Here is a 22,778-nt window from a genome sequence, read left to right on the forward strand (position 1 = left end):
ATTGAAACTTAAACTGAACAAGACACTCAGCCAAAACACAGATCAACAACTGGGGATTTCACATGTGTTTCATGGAACAACACTCAACCTGAAATTTGATATTAACTGCTTGGTTGTACTCCTGGACTCAATCCTGGGCCTGGATGCCCAGATTTCAGTTGTGTCTAGAACAACATGCTGGTTGTTCTTGTTCCTTCAGAAGCAGGATCTAGCAATGATAGCACATGCCTTGATTGTGCCCCGTTTGGGCTCTTTGAAATTTCAGTGGATCTAAAATGTTGCTCTTAGAAATTTGACTAGGGCCAGTCACCTGAAGCATACAACTGCCTTGTTAAAACAACATCACTGAATACCAATTAATGTCAGTGTAATTATCCCTAATGGCCTTTAAACAGGCTGTAAAAATATACTTTTATTACAACTTGTTTTTAAATGGATTTTGTTTGAAATCAGAGGCTTTTAAGGTATAATACCCTGCTTAATGCCTTTTTTTTAAAAAAAGTATTTTTTCCCAAATGTATTAAGATTTAAAGGCATTATACAACACTTTTAAACAAAAACAAATATAGCTAATAAATAGATCCATTTCTTCCTCTTACACTAACAGATCTGCAATGCTATAAAATGTACAATGATGTAAATCTGTGAAAGCAGAATGATGATTGTATCATAACTGTGGGGTGGGACTGTGCAATCATCCAGCTTGAGCAAAAGGTTTGATAACTTTTCTGATTTTAGGTGAGTGAAATGTTTTCTACCTCTTGAGATTCATGGTAACATCAAGTACTTCAGCAGCTGCCAGCACCCCGTGTTTCATTTCTCAAATAGAACATCGTGATAACAAATGTTTAAAACATGGTGTACTAGTGCTTCTGGAGCAGCTGTTGGATATATTATTTTTCTTTATCGATTGCATTTCTATTCCTTGGAGATTCAAAGAAAAACTGCTCAGTATGTTAAGCAGTTGTTTTTTTCATTACTAATATTTCTATCATCAGAAGATTTAAACAATCTAAGAACATTTAGTACTAGCCAAGGGGAAAAAAGTGAATTTGAGTGCAAATATGCCATAATATATTAAAATGGCAACATAGCATCTGCTATAAGGATTAGGATCAATATATATATGCATTGCTGTCTTGCTAGAAATATTTTTTGTAAATACAGTAGAGTCTCACTTATCCAACGTAACCGGGCTGGCAGAACATTGGATAAGCGAATATGTTGGATAATAAGGAGAGATTAAGGAAAAGCCTATTAAACATTAAATTAGGTTATGATTTTACAAATTAAGCACCAAAACATTATGTTATACAACAAATTTGACAGAAAAAGTAGTTCAATACACAGTAATGCTATGTAGTAATTACTGTATTTACGAATTTAGCACCAAAATATCATGATATATTGAAAACATTGACTACAAAAATGCGTTGGATAATCCAGAACGTTGGATAAGTGAGTGTTGGATAAGTGAGACTCTACTGTAGATACAAAATAATCTTCCCCCTATCGATGTCCATAAGAAAATTATTTGGCTAGCACCTTCTCCAGCAAAACATTCAAATGAATGTTTTAGTTCATTCTCAAAAGCACACTTTTACAATCCTATAAAACAAAGACTACACAATTCTTGGTAAGAAAAATAGACTGTAATGAACAAACAGTACAATGTGGTGTCAGAGTTAACGATATTAAGTGAACTTTTAAAAAGAAATCTTGTGTTCTTGAGAAATTCTCTGCTAGTTTGGAATTATGCTTAATAAATTGGGGATGGGGTAACTTAAGGAAAGTTTTTATTTGTAGCTTTTAAAACCTCCTACATTTTTTCTGATATTTTTTTCAAGTCTTAAAAAAACCCAGTTCCCTTATACAGAGTCAGACCATTGGTCCAAGTAATCCTTCACTATCACAATGAGTGCAAGCAACTTGGACTATGATTTTGGGTTAAAATTCCATTATTCTTCATCATAAGCCACATATAACTGCAGCTGAAATCATATTACTATCCCTTGTTATGCTGACTTTAGCATAGCACATTAAGAAGGAGGCAAGCTTGTTTTCTCCTGCTCTGGAGACTAGGAAATGAAGCAATGGATTTAAATTGCAGGAAAAATGATTCCACCTAAACATTAGGAAGAACGTCCTGATGGCAAGAGCCATTTGGCAATGGAATATGTTGCCTCGCTGGGTGACGTATTCTTCTCTGAAGGTTATTAAGCAGAGGTTGGATAGTCATCTGTCTGGAGTGCTTTGATTGCATGTTCTTTCATGGCCAGGCGTTGGACTGGATGGCCCTTGGGGTCTCTTCCAATTCTATGTTTCTATGACTCCAACCAGCTCTTCAGACTTGCACACAATAGCATTTCCCAGTCTTGCCAAGTCACATTAGGAAATAAACATGTGACCTTCTGCATACAATGCACATGTTCAGCCTAAGGACAGAAATGTGTGATTTTCCTACTTCCCAACAGATATCGAGGAGAAGGCATTAGCATTTTCCCATAGTGTCAAAACATTTACTTTTTTACTCATGAATGATGGAAAACTCACTACAATATTTAAAACCTACACATGTTCAAGATACTCATGCAGTTTTATTTGGAACAGTGCAACTTCCCGAAAAACAACTGTGAAGTTGTTGGTCTGTCTCCAGCCACAGTTGTTTCATTTTGCAAGGCTTCTTGAGAAAGAGGGACAAGACAACATAGATTTAGGACCTTGTCACATTGGGATATACTCAGTTTCTGAGACTCTTTGAACACAATTCCATCAGTAATCCATTCGAATCCATCTGCATAACATCACAGAAACAGAGTTATTGCACCCGAGATTATTGCACATGGGTTTTTTGATTTACTATAATTTTATGCATTGCCCAGATTCTGTTATTACCTGTGATTGGAAAATCAGTAAGCATTCTGTGAGCTAAAATCTTGTGATAACAGTAGTTTGAGGCTACATCACTGCACAATACTAGATTTTTTTAAAAAAAGTTATGTAAGGAGGCATTTGAATGGATTTCCCATCTTGCTTAATAGAAGGGCTACGGCATAGAAAAAAGAAGAAAAATCACCCTCAATCCCCTTTCATCCTTGCTACATATAATTAAAATAAGATGGTTTAAAGGTAGAGGCAGATTACCAGAAAACTGAATCTCCTGATAATAATTGTCTTCCTGAGTCTGAGGAACCATGGGTTGAGATGTGTATGGGGAGATGCTAAGGCCCCCAGCAAGAGGCTGTAGATGTTAAAGAAAAACATGTTTGGCAGCATTCATTGACTGATAAAGGGCAAAGAGGAATTGCACAATTCCCAGTGGTTATTAAGTAGGAGACACTAACTAAATTAGGCACCTGTGTCTGGAGATATCTGTTTATAAATCCTCCAGTTACTTCCTGGCGATTTTGTTGCTTTCGATACTCTTAATTGGTGACTAGCTATACTTTCCTGTGTTTATGTTTCCCTGAACTTGGACTGGATATGATTTATGACTCTGAGTTTATCTGGATTTCTGACTTCCTGAACAACTTCTGGCTGATAACTACACTCTTGCTTTTCACTTCACCCTGTAACTGATCTTGATTGAATTAACTCCTTAATAGTTTCTACACTCCAACTACCTGTTCCCATGGTTAGTTGCTGACTGGAATATACAACACCCTCCAATCTGGACTCTGACTCTATACACCACATCTTTCTTGACCTCTGCCTAACTACTCTGATTCTGCAATTCTTTCTCATTCCTGCTAATTCAGTTCACCATATATGCAAAGAATATTAAAAGATACATACATTCAAGCTACCAACAACAGAACTTTCTAGAATTTGCTAAAATTCTCCATATAACTGGACTGTTACACAATAAAAGGGAACAAACTTTTCAGCTTAAACAATAGAAAGACTGTGGTGACAATATTTCAAGAGATCATTTATGAATCAGTGTGACATTATAATAAAGGGAAGAAAAATTCACGAAGGCATTCTGGTGTTAAAGATTTCAATTTTGAAACCCAATCTGCTTCTTTTTTCACTGCAGTCTCTACCCTCCTCTTTTCTCTGACCATTTGTAGACATGTATAAATAAATTAAAAATTGAGAGCATTATACCTCTTTAACAATCCAGTTGTATGGCGAGACTCTAGACATTTCTGATATTGACAGTTGAATTATATGTATCTTTTAATATTAATTAGAAATAGTGTGAACTACTATGATTTTATATACAGAGCCATGCATTGATGTTTTTTCTAAATTCTGAAATTGTAATTTATTATTGTAATTTTTTTTCCCAGTAAAGTACCCAAAGAAGGCCGAACAATTACTGAAAGGCCGAAATGCATTTGGCTTTTTACAAAACAGGACAATTATAAAATATTTCTAAATAATACAATCATAAATAAGTAGATGAAAATGTGTTTCTCTTTCTCACAGATTTAATGTTTTCATTCTTGGTAGTTCTTTAAACACAATTCACCCACTCCATTGATTCTATTTAGGGAACATTAGAAGGATTTTTATGCTTTGCCACTGAGGGGAAGCACAGCTTCACTTTTAAAACCTGTATCCTTCTGAAGCTATAGATTTCTAATGGACTGTAAATTGCAGAAGTTCAAGGCTGAAACCTTAGGTAGTAATGTTATTAAATAAATTGTGCCATTTTTCTTACATTTCTTCATCTTCTCCATTTCTCAATTTTGTCTCTTTGCTTCTAGTTTGGACCTATACAGGTGAGAAGGATTTTAATATCTATCAATGTTTCTTGAAACATAACCTTAATGATGTTGCTGAGAGGGAAAGCAGTGGCTGTTTAAATGAAACCTGTGCTACTAGGATCAGGCATACTCAACTGAGGCCCCTTCTACACTGCCATATAATCCAGATTATCCAAGCAAATAAACCACATTATCGTCTTTGAACTGGATTATATGAGTGCCATATAATCTAGTTCAAAGCAGATAATCTGCATTTCATATAGCAGTGTAGAAGGGGCCATGATTATGTATTGCAATCTACTAGCCATATTTTTTCCCAACAATCCTGATGTTCAGTTGTAGTTAGCAGCTTTCATTTGGGATGCAGCAAATCAAGTCTAGGTTTTAGTCCAGATTTTAAAAGTGCTGGAATAAAATGGGATCAGTAACTTGTTTACTAATTTTGAAGGCTAAGTTTGATGATTTGTGGAATCCCTGACATAGAAACTATATGCAGCCCACACAGGTTCTGTAAGTTTGTTTTTAAGTTGAATTTGTATGTAAATTAGAACAGCTACATTTTCATTGCATCTATCATCTATCTATCTATCTATCTATCTATCTATCTATCTATCTATCTATCAATCTATATGTAAGCTTTGGATAGCATAAGGGAAGGGTTAACACTCCTATGGTATTTGTTTTGCTGCCTATCCTAATGTTCAAAAGATTTCACCTCACTTTCTGTCCCTGTGATCTTTGGATTTCCAAAAAAAATGGTTTGTTGTGGTAACAAGGATTGGCGATAAAGCTTCAGTGGAGACACCTGTTGTTGTTGTTGTTGTTGTTGTTGTTGTTGTTGTTGTTGTTGTTATATTTATGTTTATTTATAATCTGCTTTATCTCCCCAAAGACATAATATCATTAAAATATAATTTAAAATATATAAAAATATACAAACATTAAAACAGAATTAAACACAAACAGCACTAAAACTTTCACACTTAAAATCCATCAAAACATATTCAAAGTTAAAGGTTAAAAACCTTTTCCCCATGACAAGCCTTTCAAGAGTGAATTTCCCTTCCTAGGGGTAGATTTTTCTCACTTCCTGTTGTCTCACCCCCATTCTTACCTATGAGTTGTTTGTAAGTCAGATGTTTGTAACTCGAGGACTGGCTATACTAGCTACTAGGCTTGTACACAAATCCGTTTTCAAAAAAAGTCTTCAGCTGGTTTGATTGGTTTGGACGCCCATAACAGCATGGGCTCCTCTGTCAATATTTTTTTGACTGCAACAGAACAGTGGTTGTCGAAACCTACCTGTCTGCTTTTGGTTTCTTTCGGTTACATGTGGAGTGCAGAGAGAGAGGCAGCCACTAGAAGGAAAAGGATCCCAGAAAGGATAATTTCTTAAGCCTTTGCCTTAAATCCAGGTCTCCTCTAAATACAGAAGGGAAAGGATCACAGCAAGGGGAGTTTCTTAAGCCCTTGCCTTAAACCTGGAATCTCCCCCCCCCCCCCCATTGCTGCCAATGGGCAGGATTGGAAACAAATGTCTTGACTTCCCAGATCAAAAATGGATTTCTTTCTTCCTTAATTTGGGAGGCTCCCAAAAAATGGATTGGGGACCTCACTGAAATCTGGGACACTGAAAAGGATCAAATTTACCCAGATTGCACAAGCCTATTAGCTACTGCATGTGATGCTATAGTCTATGATGTCAGAAGAAACAGGAGTTTTTAAAAATGCTCTAGGAACACACTCATTTAGATAGGTTGCGTTTCTCATGATTTTTTTTTCATGTCAGGAACAACTTGAGTCGCTTCTGGTGTGAGAGAATTGGCCGTCTGCAAGGACGTTGCTCAGTGGATGCCTGGATGTTATGATGTTTTTACCATCCTTGAGGGAGGCTTCTCTCATGTCCCCACATGGAGCTGGAGCTAATTGAGAGAGCTCATCCATGCTCTCCCCGGGTTGGATTTGAACCTGACAGCCTTCAGGTAAGCAACCCAACCTTCAAGTCACAAGGCTTTAACCCACTACGCCACCGGGGGCTCCGTTTCTCATGATGGTACACGTGGACTCCTCAAGAGGTTTAGAAAGTAAAAAAAAAAATGCAAATACATGAACCACTCCATTATTCAAATCCTGAAGACGCTGAAAAGAGCACATTTCACAGGTGCTTGTTCTCAGCCATTTGAAATTAAAGGGAAACAGGAATCTTGGTATTTACATTTACATTTATGTTGACTTACCATTAACCTATAGAGCCAATATATCTACTCCACTTGGGAGTAGTCAGTAGAATTCTGCCCTTAATCTGCTCAAGTGAGTTCAAATTACAGGAAATTTGCAATGGGTTCAAATTACAGGAAGAAGATTACATCTGAACATTAGAAAGAACTTCATGACTATGAGAGCTCTTCAACGGTGGAACTCGCTTCTTCAGAGTACAATGGAAAAATCTTCTTTGGAGATTTTTAAACAGAGCCTGGTTGGCCATCTGTTGGAGGTGTTTTGATTGTGCTTTTCCTGCATGACATGGCGTTGGACTAGATGACCCATATGGTCTCTTCCAACTCTATGATTCTATGTATTGGGGAGAAATATTTTGAAAATATTCATTTTTACATGCAAAAACAAACCAGCAAAAAGGGAGACTTCCATCTTTAGTATGTGGACAATTTTGTTTCAAAGAAACTCTTTTCTGGTGGCCTGTGGAGAGATAATGGAATTCATCTACAACAGGCACATTCTGTAATTTGATGCCCACTGGTTATTGGCTACATGTTTCATCCTCCTCATAGTTGGGATGCAGTGTCAACATTTTCCACTGTCAATACTTCAAGATCTATTGATCTTGTAAAAAAAAATCTTCTGAGACAATATAAAACAGATAAAACTCACTCATCAGATTTTGCTTCCTGTTATGATGAGCCACAGAACATGTAGTTTTCAGGTTCCCAAGTGTCCAAAACACACACAAAAAAAACCCATAGCTAGCAATCTGATTGGTATCTGAATACATACATACACAATTTCTTCAGAAGGAAAAAACCCACAAGTCAAGTGAAGGAATCATCTTTCAATCTCTTTTTTCTTAGAAAATCCACTTATATGTGGATTTTTTTGCCCAATGCAAAATACCTGCATTCAATTTAAGGTTGTGTATTGTGCTTACAAGACCACTGTACATGTATGCGTGGATGCACAGGGAATATATTTGTACATCTGATTGCACATTTAGTTGCACATTGAGCAAGTGTCAACAGTACATTGCCATATAAAATCCAGATGATCTGCTTTGAACTGGGTTATATGGCAGTGTGGATTATCTGCTTTGATAATCTTGATTATATGGCAGTGTAGAAGGGATCTGAGTGTCAATTGTACAAAGTTACCATTTAGCACTAGAATTGAATAACTCATTGTATGGAGGAGTTCAAATCTCAACATTATCGTTCAGAGTCAAAAGCTTTATAGTCCCATGCTATCTTTAATAAGCACCATAAAGGAGATGGAGGTCGAGGACACCTCTCCAGCTATCAGTGCTGTTGCCTCCATGAGAAATTTATCAAAAGGTATGAGGGATGCAGTCTGTCCTTGCCAGTGTGAATTGTGATCTGAGCTGTAAAGAAAAAAAAATCCTGGGGTCATACTGTTCACATCAGATTGAAAGTGAGTATTTTGAATCACTTAGTTTCATATTCATATAATCATCAATTAAACTATGTAACCACAGAGCAAGACAGCTGGTAAAGTAGTTTTATTGTCTACCCAGTCTAGACTCAAATAAGGCTAGACAATTGAGACTAAATGACGAGTGGGTTCCAGCATCAATTCCTTTTTTAAAATTATGTCTTGTTTGAAGGGAAAATAAATTGGATAGATTTATACGGGTAATTGTATGATGCTTTATATAATGAGGAGGTTGATTGTATATTCTGGCTTGATTTGCTTTATTTTGTGTCCTTTCTTGTTTGGAGTAAATATGCCCATAGATATCCTCTTAACTTTTCCAGAGTTAACTGGGACATCTTTATTGAGAGGAGTAAAAAAATTAGTTCCTCTCAAAAAGAACAAATGAGTCTGCTCATGTGTCATAGGCCCTTCCACACAGATGAATAAAATCCCACATTATCTGCTTTGAACTGGGATATATGGCAGTGTGGATTCAGATATTCCAGTTCAAAGCAGATATTGTGGGGGTTTCTGCCTTGATATTCTGGGCTGTGTGGAAGTGCCCTAAGAAATAAAATGAGTTTTCTTTCCAGGCCTAAGATCTACAACTTGGGATTTAGAACCCCAGGGCGCATCCAGACAGCCCAATAACCCGAGAACATTTGTGTTTAAAAAATGCAAATTTTCCTGGGCCCTCATCCACACAAACCACAGAAAGCATGTGCTTTCTGGGGCAGATGTCCAGATGTGCTCCCGGATTTTTCCAAGAGAACACCGGGACACCCAAACCCCCTCTCCAAAAGCCCACAAAACCCCTTTTAAAACTAAAATAACTTACTCGGCCTCCAGTAGAATAGTGCTGCAGCTCTAATTTAGCCTGGACAACTGCGGGACTACTTTATGGACTACCCACTAACAAATTAATTTGCCACAAACTAGGGTTTCCTGGTTTGTAGTGAATTCATGCTTTCTTGGGACGTCATCTGGATGGCCCCCTTTTAGTTGTGAGAAGTCCCACCTTAAAGGGGCTGTCTAGATGGGCCCCTAGTTCTTCTGTGCTGCTGACAGCCATTCTCTGTATTTCATGATCAATTCACCATTCCAACATTTATTGTGATGACGAGTAAGGGGAGGGGAGGGAACGATCGACCAGCAGAGCGATTCTCAATATTTGCTCACACATAAAGCAAGTGTTTGCAGATTCTTCCTATCATCCAAGGCATGCAGATTTGTGCCTCTGCTAGCATTTATAAGGAATATTATTGTCCAAAACTCATGTATACCAGCTTGTATCCTTGAAGAAAGCACAAGTACAAATGAAACCAAGGAAGAAGGGGCCTTTTTGCTTATTATAGCTGTTGATTCCCATTAAAAGCATACCTGTCAGGAAAATGCCTGAAGCAAAACTGTTCACAACAAGATATAATTCATCAACTGCATCCCAGTATTCCCAACTGATTAGCAATGAACCTGCAATCACTGACTAATAATGTTGACCACATCTCAGCTAACCTATATCAAATAGCCACCATCACACTGTTTTGTCATTGCTCTGAAAAAGGACTTAATGAGAGAGGACACTTTAAAATGTCTTCTCCTTTAGGCAATAAGCAGTAGTTGAGCATCTCAAATAGCCATTGCTCTTTAAACATTTACTAGGACTGTCTTTTCTCTGGAAGTTTCCAGGCAAAAATAAAAATTGCCATGGGAACAATTTGCTGTTCTGTCATCCTTTCACCCTCTTAACAACTCTTATATATTATCCCCATTTTAGCAGACTTTCTGGACAAATCTAACTTTTTTTATCCTAATCTTCATTCAAGACCTGTTTATACTGGCCAGAAATTCTGAATTAGCCCAGAATTTGCTCCTGGACACCCACACAGTAAGCGTCCTGGCCCATAATGTAAGGTAAAACCAGTCAACCCAGTTTTACTCCGCATAAGCAGAAGTTGAGGAATGCACTGGAGTTCCCCCAAATGTTGGGGTTGGTGTGGTCAGTGGATTGGTCCAGCTGCCCACGTGGACCAGTGTGGCCATTCCTTCCTTTGTGCATTTCCCATTAAGGGAAAAGGGGATGGAAGTCATTTAGGCTGTCCTTTGTTATTGTAGCAGCAACCACAGAACTCAATCAACCACCTGAACATCACCAGGTACGTTTGCTAACATCAGGTGTCTGTATGAACTAAGGAAAGGACTGCCTCTTCCCCTTTGCCCCTTTCTGTCTCCAGGTCACATGGGAAAAACAAGGGTGATCATCCATTGCGGTTTACCCAGGTTCGGTGCAGCTGGCTGGTTTGAACCCCGTTCCTGCTGCCCAAAGCAGCAATACTCTGGACCAGCCCCCGATTTAGGTGCCCAGACTCCATTAATGAATTAGTTTTAAGATTGCTCAAGAAATCTTGTTCGCAATTTTATCAGTATGAATTACTGAAGTTAGTTACGTTTCTGTTATTTGTAGCATACATCTTGAATTTTTCTGATTTGTAATTTCCATGTGCTCATATTCTAAGATTTCCAATTAAATTAAGTCTTGTCAGAAAAAAAATTCACCACATAGCCATGTTAAGCATCATGCTCTATATTTTGCATGGAGCAACCATGGCACAATGATCCTCTAAGTCTGATATCTTAAGTATACTCGCTAGAGACACCAGAGAGATATGACTGTTATTCACTTGCCAATAATTGGTGATGCATCTGATGAAGTGGACACTTGCCTACCCAAACCCATACCCCAAAATAATAGGTAGTTTTGAGGTGCTAGAACATTCTTGAGGCTTTGTCACAGTTAACAGTTATGGCACTATGATGCAGCTTTAATTATCAGGACAACATTAATAAAATCTACAAGTATATTTGGGGGAGTCCTTTCCCTGTAAATTGCAAGTCCCCAAATTTTTCTCCTTTCTCTGGCTTGTGTGTTTGTGTATCTCTCTGTGTATGCATGTAAATATTAGAGAAAGTATTTATAGTCCTTATTTTGTACTGTTTGCTTTTTCTTATCTTTCCCACCTCTTAACAATATATAAAGCTTTGCACTGCTTAATTCCAAACTTTCACAGCCTTGCAAATTGGCTAATTTTGTCATTTCCCTATCCTATAGGAACAGCATTCAATTATGTACTTTTTAAAATTTTATATTATAGTCGACTCTTTGTATCCATAGATACAACCATCCATGGTTCAAATATTCCAATTTTTAACAATTTTTAAAGGCACATCATTTCAAAATGCCATTGTATATAATAAGACTTGGGCATCTACGGATATTGGTATTCATGAAGGATCCAGGAACCAAACCACAATGGAGACGGAAGGTCTATTTTACTGTCTGCCATTTATGAAGCTCTATCATAGCATTTATTATTTTTCAATGCAATTAGTATGTATGTCTTGATTGTTGTGTGCCCAGTAAACATTTCTGTTAGAAAGCTATCTGTTAGTGTTGGTATTGACTCCAATTTGCCTAAGACACTATTGGCTAAGTAAGAAGATTCCTTGTAGGCATGCGCACTCAGAACATGTTCATGGAATTTATCCATACGCTCTAAGGCCAACTTGGTACTGTTACCAGTTAGTACATCTCAATTAAATAAAAGTTACTGTGAAATCATCATACGTAATAAGGCTGAATTGTCTGTCCTTTTAATGTTCCTGTCATCCTTGTTATTTTTAAATTGGACATTATGTTTTGTCCCACCTCTGCTGCTGTTTCACTCTTTCTCTACACTGTGTTTTCTATTTCCTTATATTTTTTGGAATAATTTGGAAATTTCCAGCATCAGTCATGCATGCTGCATAATCCCTGTCTCATGTAAATTTTTGGAGTATGCTATTAAAGATAATTGTAGTTCTTTGAAGATATTCCAGCTGGCTGCTTCCAAATCATTGTAGGTGGAGATGCTACAGGACATCAAATACCAGAGAGTCAGAAAATGAAAATCTTGTACAACCTGTATACATAATAGTTACAACATGCATATATTGTAACTATACTTCCCTCTAAAGAGTTAGGACCTCATCCCGCAGCCAGCTCCCTCTCGGTGATGCTTTCCCCATCAGATGTGGGAAATGTCGTCATTCTGAAGAGTACCCATGCTGGCTCCATTGGAGCCAGCACAACACAGGAAGCCTCCCATGTTGTGGGGGAAGCTTCCGACGAGGCTTCCACCCTGGTTGGGTCAGGGCCCCCCCACTGGAAATCACACAATGTTGTGTGATGGCTGGCATGGCCTTCATCCCTAAGCCAAGGTAAAAGCATCCTAGTAAAGGTAAAGGTTTTCCCCTAACATTAAGTCTAGTCGTGTCTGATTCTGGGGGTTGGTGCTCATCTCCATTTCTAAGCCGAAGAGCCAGCAATGTCCATAGACACCTCCAAGGTGGCTGGCATGACTGCATGGACTTCTGTTACCTTCCCTCCAGAACAGTCCCTATTGATCTACTCACATTTACATGTTTTCGAACTGCTAGGTTGGCAGAAGCTGGGGCTAACAGGGGGAGCTCACCCTGCTCCACAGATTCGAACCACCAACCTTTTGATCAGCAAGTTCAGCAGCTCAGTGGTTTAATCTGCTGCACCACCAGGGGCTCCAAAAGCATCCTAGGATGCTAAATTTACTTTATCTTATGATGTCCTTAAAGTCAAGTTCCTAAGTCAACTGTCCATACTGAAGAAAACCTGCTAAAGTTACCACAAAGTGCAGAACAATCACAAAATAACTAAAAAGGAACTGAAAACAATTCTTTAGCATTCATGGTCATATGAAATGGTTGGATGGTTAGTACATAGAGCATAATGCTGATTACTTTGACTTGTAAAAAATTCAGGGTATAATTATGGAAAAATAGTGTAACTGCTTTTCAAAAGGTAAGCAGACCTGCAATTAATCAGTGTTTGAATAAGGGATTAAAATACACTAAAATGAAAATAATATATAGAGTTACTTGAATGAAAAGTGTTATGGCATACTAATAAATTACTAAGCCTCCTTAAAAAGTGTTGGCTGTAGTTACTGTCTCTAATATGAAGATAGGTGAGACATAGTACAGAACTGGACTGATTTTCAAGAAATAGGTGGTTCTTGATAAATAGACTTTTAGCAGCAACATTGAGTTTACTGTAATCCTGGGAGATACAAAAGCTTCTTTGGTCACAGCATCTATGCTTTCAAGTCAGTGGTCCAAATCAGGACAGAATGTAAGAGGTCTCATAATTGATTTTCTGAATAGAATAGAACAACATTCTTCATAAAAGTATTACCTATTAAAACTTTATATAAAATTACAATGGTCTGACCCACAATAAACATTTTTTTTTAAAAACTACATCATCCATTGTTGATGAGTCATTTATCTAGAAGATATAAACTAGGAAAATATAATGGGAAAGTCTTAAAGTACAAAATGAGTACATGAATCAGTGACACACTTTCAATTAAAAGGACTGTAAAGTTAGTTTTCCTTAATGTATGCTCTTGCTCTGTTTTATTAACTATAATATTATTATAGCTGAGGGCCAGGCATGCCATCTCGATTCTGATTTATTTCTAAAGGAAGAGCAGTTATCTGTTCTTTCAGTGCTAATGCTGATGGCTCTGTGAAAATTCAGTTAATATTAAAAACATTGCATTTTTTATTTTATAGCTCTTTTAAAAATCTTGATATACAGAGTTTTAAAATGTGATCCAAAAAGTATGAACACATATATTCCTTTTGATCCAATATTCAAAGCTTCCAGCTTTTTATACCATTTTTTCATATTAAAACTAAAATAAGTAGGTTAGAAATTTGGTGAGAAATCATTCAAAAGAAGCTGTCCTTGTGCCTGAAGCTGAGTAGAAAATTATGTCTCCCACGCCTCAGGTTCAGCATCTCCTCAGGTTTCCTAAGGATCACTGAAAATGAGACATACCTAATCAAATGTGGAAAGGAAAACAAACTATATAATAAGGTTGAAACCCTGTGGTTCCAGGACAACATTATGAATTGAATCTTTTCTCCCAAGGGCAGGAAGAGAGGTCTGACAAAACTCCTCGCTGAACTATAGCCTTCTGCCATTCTGGTTGCCTTACTGGTGTTTTAATATTTATTTTTAATATTTATTTCAAATTTAATGTTTGTATATTCTTAGGTTTTAAATTGTATTGCATTGGTTTTACTGTAAGCTTCTTTAAGTCTATTTTGTAGAGATAAAAAGTGGGGTATAAATAAACATAACAACAACAACAACAACAACAATAACAACAACAACAACAACAACAACAACAACAACAACAACAACAATGTACTGGGAGGAGCATGTATAAATGGGATGTTGCTTATGTTGGAAACAACCAATGCAAAAAGAGCCAGATTTATGTCTGCCTAACAGCTGGCTTCGTGACTTATGTTTGAGTTAGCAATCTGTGTAAGCCTATACTCAATAATTGCTGGTTTGCTGTGTTGGATCCAATTGCTTCAAGGCTCTCTTTGAAGGGTCTGTTGACTGTAAAAACGTAATGGATGGATATAGATGTTTCTGCTTGGCAAGTTCACAACTGTCTCTCATATTTCCCAACTGATCAGAGATAGTAAGGAACAACACCTTATTTTGACCTGGATAGTGAGAACAAACAGAGGTTCCTAATTGGTAGATCTTCTGACATAGCCTCCTACTACCCCTTTAGCATTTTATTTATTTTCTGTTAAAAAAAAGATGTAAATAAATCTGAAATTGATGCTGTGACACTTCAGACTATGGAGTGACTCTTCCAGTATTGTTCCATTATCTGGGTGGAGGCCACGAGGGGGTGATAGAGAGACAAGGATAGTCCATTTTATGGGGTAGAGAATGGGTTTAAGGAATAAAACAATTTCACCCTGTTTTCCTGTTATTCCCCCACCCATGTCCCTGCCATGGAAACAACCCTCATTTATGAGATTGGAAGGGGGAGGAGAAATAACTAGAAAAAATGGGGGAAATGGTTTTCCTCTTTCAACTCCTTCCCTGTAAAATGGACTATCCTTCTCTCTCTAGCACCGCCTAGTGACCTCTGTCCAGATAATGGAACGGTACCAATCTTCCGTTGACTGTATGGAGAATGAGGGTATACAGTCCAGCTGCAGCTGTTCATCATGGTTAAGTTTAGCACCCTCAAATTTGCCACTCATAACATCTCAGGTACTCATGCAGATAACCTTTTCTACAGTACAGATCAATCCAAAAATCCGTGCAATAGATTGATCACTTCCACTTTTTTAATTGTCTAGTATTTCTTTCTTTTATGTTGATAAAGGAGGTAGCCTATTTTACCCAGAGCAAAGACAGGAATTTGCATAACTATGACAGGATTATGTGTGTGTGTGTGTGTGTATGTAGCTATAGATGATATAGATATAGATATAGTCAGCCTTCCATATCTATGGATTCGGCATTTAAGGATTCATTGAAAATATTTTTGAAAAATCCCTCCAAGCAAATCTTGGTTTTGTTGTTTTATATACTAGACACTAGTTTGCTAGTCAATATTTTTCATGGGACTTGAGCATTTGTGGATTTTGACATCCATGGGGGTCCTCGAATCAAACTCAGCAGATACCAAGGGTCCACTGTGGAGGGTCAAGCACTGATCCAAGAATAGATAGGATTTTATTTTGTAAAATGTTTTATTTTGTAATGTTTTATTTTGTAATGGATATTATTATTTATTGTATTGCTTATTGTATTGTGATGTGCTGTTCTTTTATATGCTGTTTATATTGTATTGTTTTGTTTTGGGCATGGCCCCATGTAAGCCGCCCCGAGTCCCCGTTGGGGAGATGGTGGCGGGGTATAAATAAAGTATTATTATTATTATTATTATTATTATTATTATTATTATTATTATTTATTCTAAGTGAAATCCAAAAAAATCACATCACCTTTACAAAACCTATTCAAAGATATGAGTATCTTTTTCTCTTCATTCTATATGAGAACATTATAAAGACACTACGTCATGTGTTTTCCTCTCTTTACTGCTACATTTAAAAATATCTTGCCTGATGAAGAGAGCAGATGGGTATCTGCACAATTATACCAGATTGAAACCACCTAAATTGCCATGGCTCCATTCTATGGAATTCTAAGGTTTGTAGTTTAGAGAGATACATAGAAATTCCTAGAGTACAGCACTAAAATTCTCTGCCACAGAATTGTAAATACTTCACAAACCTGCAAACTCTCAAGATTCCCTATGTTTTTTTTAAAAAGAAAAACATTATTATGGTGAAAATAGCTACCTTTTGCTTTTGAAACTGATTAAATATTTTTGCTGAATTCTATAAATTCACCAAAGCTTTTTCTATAAATCTTTTGTAATTGCCACTTTAACAATATATTTGTTGTGAGGAAAAGCTGACAATCATTATGACTTTATTCTTCTCAAAAAAGAATTATTCTTTTATCTCAGGAATAGCTAATTTTTCCACTCTCTTTATGCTCTTCATTAGAAAACTCTGAATACTTCTTCTTTTGTTGCTAACATTAATCGTTATCATCAAGCTATATTGAACACTTTAAAATAATTAGATGTAGGAAATCCATCTCAGCTTATAACTATTTTTTAAAAAATATGACCAAAGCCCTTTGAGTTTAGCTTTCACATTCTCATTTGTGATGTTGTGCAATGTGCTTCTTTATGCGATAAAGAAGCATATATTTCAAGAAGGCTGCCTCACAATAGCACAGGAAAATGAAAAGTAATGTAACTTTGGAGATTCCTAGCTTGGAGCAAATAAAATGAAAGAAGTATGTTTTGCTTTATGAGGATGTTTTCATTCTGAGAGCACAAAAGATGTGCTGCTAGAAAAGCACGAATGTTCTATTATATTGCTTCTGACATACCACAATGAAATGGTATATGGTCAAAGGACTGTGGCATTATATCTTAAAATAAATTATCTTGCAATCCAATGAATGCATTTATTTGCATTCATTTCTTGTGAAAAATGAATGAGCCTTGTTGTGGGGAGAAATGAAGCACAGCTTTTCCATTTTCCAAGAATGTTAGCTGTCTGGTTTCTTTTAAAAATACTTTTCTAAGAGTTCTGTAAGAATAATAAAGAATTATAAAACTGCCAAGTTTTCAATAACAATCTACATCATAGGGAATTATTCCTAATCTCTGCTAAAAACATTTCAGCTATTTCAGTATTAAATGAATGTGTTCGGAGGCTTTAGAGTGAGAAACTAATTGTGTCTCCTAGCCACTCATCTGGCCTGCAGTGCAAGAAATCAGGAGGCACAGTTTGCTTTTGGTTTCCTGATGGCAAACATGCAGGGGAAGTGCACAAAGACACTGATTCTGTCTTTCCTGATACATTTATGAATGGTCTATTTGTTTATGACATGCTTTTCCAGATTCTTTTTGAACAGGATGTCATGATCAAAAACAATGTATGACATATAAAGAATTCATAAATGATATACAAGTGCTTGCTTGCTTGATTCCAAATTTAGCCATAGTTAGAACTGCGAAATCAGTGAGACTTAAGTTAGTCATGAACTGACCTTTTTTGCTATGCTTCAAGAAAGAATATATCCATTTATATGTGCCCACTGAAGCTGCCACTTACATCTAAAATGAATCTGGAAAATGTAATGAATCTTAAAATATAGGTTTTTACCCACCCAAACTGATAGAATACCTCTTTGACTAGTGAGTCAAGCTGCAGAGTGATGTATTGAGGTACATGCTTCTGCTTTACTATATTTTTTATCCATTTTATTACTTGATTTTCATAACAATATAGTGTTGACTTGAGTTAAGTCAACATGTCTCTCACCTATATTTAGCTATTACATTAATGTATACAGTTTGTAATAATTTATGCTCACATTCCTGTATTTGTACTAACAAATATTATCTAGGGTGGCATCTACTCAGAGAAATCCATCAAGCTCTCTAAATGATACATTCAAAACAAAACATCTCCAAGTATACTAGGCCAAGTCAGCATCTAAAGTGTCTCCACTCATCAGCAAATTCATATCCATCTTCCAAACAGAATTTCCCTCACATTAAAGGAGCCACTTAAGGCTGAGATAATAATCAAATTGACACAGAAATCAGTTTCTAAATGTTGAAGAGCATACTTCCTTTGAATTTAAACATTACTAAAGTCTATAAAATAGTTGTTTTTCCACTGCAAGTACACTGGATAAGACAAAAGAATGTTTTTGAATTAATGCTTGGAATCATCAAAAGATAGTTCCCAGGACTTTTCAAACACACTGTGGAAAAGGCCAAGAATGCTTCAGGTAGGACGTGGTCAATCCAAATGATATATTAATGCCACTGTTTGTGGATTAGCTTTCTTACCTAATGCCTACTAATTGCCTCATATTTTGTTTGAAAAGGAATCTTGAGATTCACACCTTCATGCCTACATACCCCACACTCGCATTAACGAAAGAAAGAAAGAAAGAAAGAAAGAAAGAAAGAAAGAAAGAAGGAAAGAAAGAAAGAAAGAAAGAAAGAAAAGCGTTTTCCACAGGGATGGAAGGATAAATTCTTCAATGCTGGATTGGCCTGGGTGCGACTGTTTCTCAAATCTGGGAAAAATATGGCTTTGCAGATGGAGAAATCCCAGTGAAATAACTGGCAGCGTGTAGGGTGGATGTTTTCAAGGTTAAAAGTCTAAGGTTTAGATGTATAGTCTTCCAAGGTTCATAGGGTCTGTAAAAGTTGCCCAGTTTGAAAGGAATGCCATATTACCCAACTGTCCCAATTTCATAGGGATATTACTGATTAGAAATTTCTCCTGCTTTTAAAATAACCAATTTTCTCTTTCCTCCTTCTCCTTCTCTTTTTCCTCCTTTTCCTCCTTTCTCTCTTACCTCAACTGCTGCAAACTGAATTCAAAGTGCAAAAGTAGTTTGAACTCAACACAGCAGGGAGGATGGGATAGGGCAGAGTCTTGCTTTTCCTTATAGGATCAGATGAAAGCAAACTTCAGCAAACCGCTACTAACTTGTGTCTTCTTCCTCTTCCTTATTAAGAACTTTTGTCATTTCAATCACATTGTTATCAATAATTTTATCTCCTTTCCTCTAATAATAGTAACTATAAATTTATAACATAAACATCAGGAACATCAGGAACATCAGGAAGAACTACCCGAACATAAGGAAGACCACCTGAACATCAGGAAGAACTACCTGAACATCAGGAAGAACTACCTGAACATCAGGAATAACTTCCTCACTGTGAGGGCTGTTTGGCAGTGGAACTCTCTGCCCCCGACTGTGGTGGAGGCTCCTTCTTTGGAGGCTTTTAAACAGAGGCTGGATGGCCATCTGTGGGGGATGCTTTGAATGAGATATCCTGCTTCTTGGCAGGGGGTTGGACTGGATGGCCCATGAGGTCTCTTCCAACTCTACTATTCTATGATTCTATGATTTATAACATACATTTATAACATATTTTTACAGATCTCAGTTAAGTCTTAGCCCCAGCCCAACCCCAAACATTCCTGGGAAGATTAACCCCCCCAGGCCATAAGCAATGCCCATCCCCAAAAGACAATGGCCCCACAGCCCTTATAATGGCGATAATGATGAAGACGACAACAGCAGCAGCAGCAACAACAACAACAACAACAACAACAACAACAACAACAACAACTTTATTTATACCTTGCCACCATCTCCCATAAGGACTCAGGGTAGCTTACAAAATAGCACACAAATATGCCATACATAAAATACATAATACAAAAATAAAATACATCAACATGAAAACAATGCTAACATTACATAAACCAGATATATAAATTGGATAAAACCACCTCTATGAAGTTAAAAGATCCACAAAATCAATATTACTGCCCAGCTGAATGCACAGCATGTAGATATAAAGTGCTAAGTGATTGGCAATCAGTTCTGGTTACTGTCTAAACATTATCAAATGCCTGCTGGAAAAAACAAGTTTTAACTCTTTCCTAATGTGTTGTAGTGTAGGGGCTTGTCTAAATTCCCTGGGGAGGGCGTTCCAGAGGTTTGCATTGACAAAATATTTTAGGCTTCTCTTATGTCTTGATTCAAGTTTATGCTTTACTAATAAACAGAGAGGGGAAAAGACTCACATATATACATAATAACTGGGGTACAATCATAGATATATTCCCGGGAACTCAGGGAAACTTGATATAAAATGTGCTTGGGAAACTGAACATCCAGGAAGCCCTAACACCTTAAAGTTATCAACTTTCTTTTTGTGATTCTGAGGAAATCCCCCAGAGCCAGGATTAAACCATGACTCCCAAAACCTCAAGATTGACATTTCCCTCACTTCCCAAGCTCCACCCTCTCAGCTTCAAGATGAATAAAAATAAAAAGACAACGTCCCCTTAACCCTGTCACCCCAAGAAACACACACACACACACACACACACACACACACACTTCTTTAATTAACAAAACAGACCCAGTTCTTTCCCACTGAGTGTTTTTCCTTTTTTCCTAACTTCTTCATTGTTGCAAAACTTTTCATAATCAAACTGTCAGCTCTAATATGTTCCCATTCTGTTCTACAACTGAGCCCCTGCCGTACAACAGACCAGCCCAAGATCCATTAGACCCAAGGTTATAAACTATGATGACTTATATTATATAGTGCTTATGTGACTTTGGACTATGTTGCTGTCTTCAGAAACAACACACATTCTTCCAGTGGACTCGCCGCTGAGATTGCCAACAACCTCCAGAACCCAAGACTCATCAAGAATGTTTTAATCCACTTGATTGACTTTCCAGTTTCCAAAGCCTCACTCTTTGTGTAGAGATTATTCCAAGCTTCCAAAGTCCAATACTGCTAAATACAAATTCTTTCCAGTCTGGACAATGGGCCCCACACCCTCAGAGGCAGATACAACAACAAACCTTTAATTTAGCACCCCACCAATCCCAACTGTTGTTTAGTCCTTTTTGTCCTGGTCTGTGATGTCAGGAGGAAGTCTCAGCCAATGAAAAGGCAAATCCTAGGAAGCACATCTCCTGACCAACGGGGGGGGGGGGGGGGAATGGGAGGTTTGAATAGCTACCAAATTTTATAAAATATTCTGCATTATTTTGTATGAATTGGGTCAATTCTTTTGGCGATTACATCGTTCTTTCATCCATCTGATGAATAAACTTCTGCTATTGCCTTCAAACCTGGTCATGTTTTTCCTGGCTTTCAAAGTAGCATGGTGTGCCAGGCAATTGACCTACACTGCTCCCTGGTGGCAGAAAGCGGGTTTCAGTAACAACACCATTATGCTGCTTGGCCACAAGCTTCCTGCCTTTCATCTGTGAAATGTGGACCATATGGGACATGTTTTAAAATGTTGGGAGGAGGCAAGCACCAATCATTGTGATAAACTAAACATAGTTCAGGTTTCTTCAAGTGCTTGAGGAACAGATTGGCACAGTAAGAAAACTGGCTATCCTGGCATGCTCCAGCTCAAAGCAAGAAAAGGTTGCAATGCTAGGAATTGTTCTTAGAGCCCAATGAGATAGTTCCTTCCTAATCCAGACTCCTAGTGGATCAGAAATGTTTGGATTGTTATTGAGTTCAGTTTCATGGAATCCTCATTCAGTTCTAAAATGTCTTCTGAGTACCCAACCAGATTGTTTTAGAATCTGGGATTCATCAAAATCAGAATTACAATCCCAAAATTAGGCTGTTATTGTCCCGCAGAAGCATAATCTATTTTACAAATCAAGTATCAGGAGGAAAAGTACAGTAGAGTATCACTTATCCAACACTCGCTTATCCAACGTTCTGGATTATCCAACACATTTTTGCAGTCAATGTTTTCAATACATCGTGATATTTTGGTGCTAAGTTCATAAATACGGTAATTACTACATAGCATTACTGCGTATTGAACTACTTTTTCTGTCAAATTTGTTGTATAACATGATGTTTTGGTGCTTAATTTGTAAAATCATAACCTAATTTGATGTTTAATAGGCTTTTCCTTAACCCCTCCTTATTAACCAACATATTCACAAATATCCAACATATCCAATGTTCTTATATTGGATAAGTGAGACTCTACTGTACCTCCAACTTACTCATCATATAAGATTCCATATAATGTGTGGCTATGGATCTATGTTTTTCCAGCATAATAAGATCTAGAGCACATTTTAATTTCTGTAATCAGGGAATAATATTAGCCTTTTATATCAGGCAAAACTGTAACCTACATTCAACCACATCATCAAAATAACCTTTTATGAGGAAATTCTGTGGTATGTTAAGCATATTTGTCTGCTTGTATTCTTTACCATTCCTTTCCTCCTTTTCCTCCCAGTCTTTAGGTCACAACACTTCATTATGTTCATGTTGTTTTTCTGGTCTATTACTGCTGTTCATGTTTCAGTCCATA

The sequence above is a fragment of the Anolis carolinensis genome, chromosome 4 (genome assembly GCF_035594765.1).
Source record: "Anolis carolinensis isolate JA03-04 chromosome 4, rAnoCar3.1.pri, whole genome shotgun sequence".
Taxonomy (NCBI): domain Eukaryota; kingdom Metazoa; phylum Chordata; class Lepidosauria; order Squamata; family Dactyloidae; genus Anolis; species Anolis carolinensis.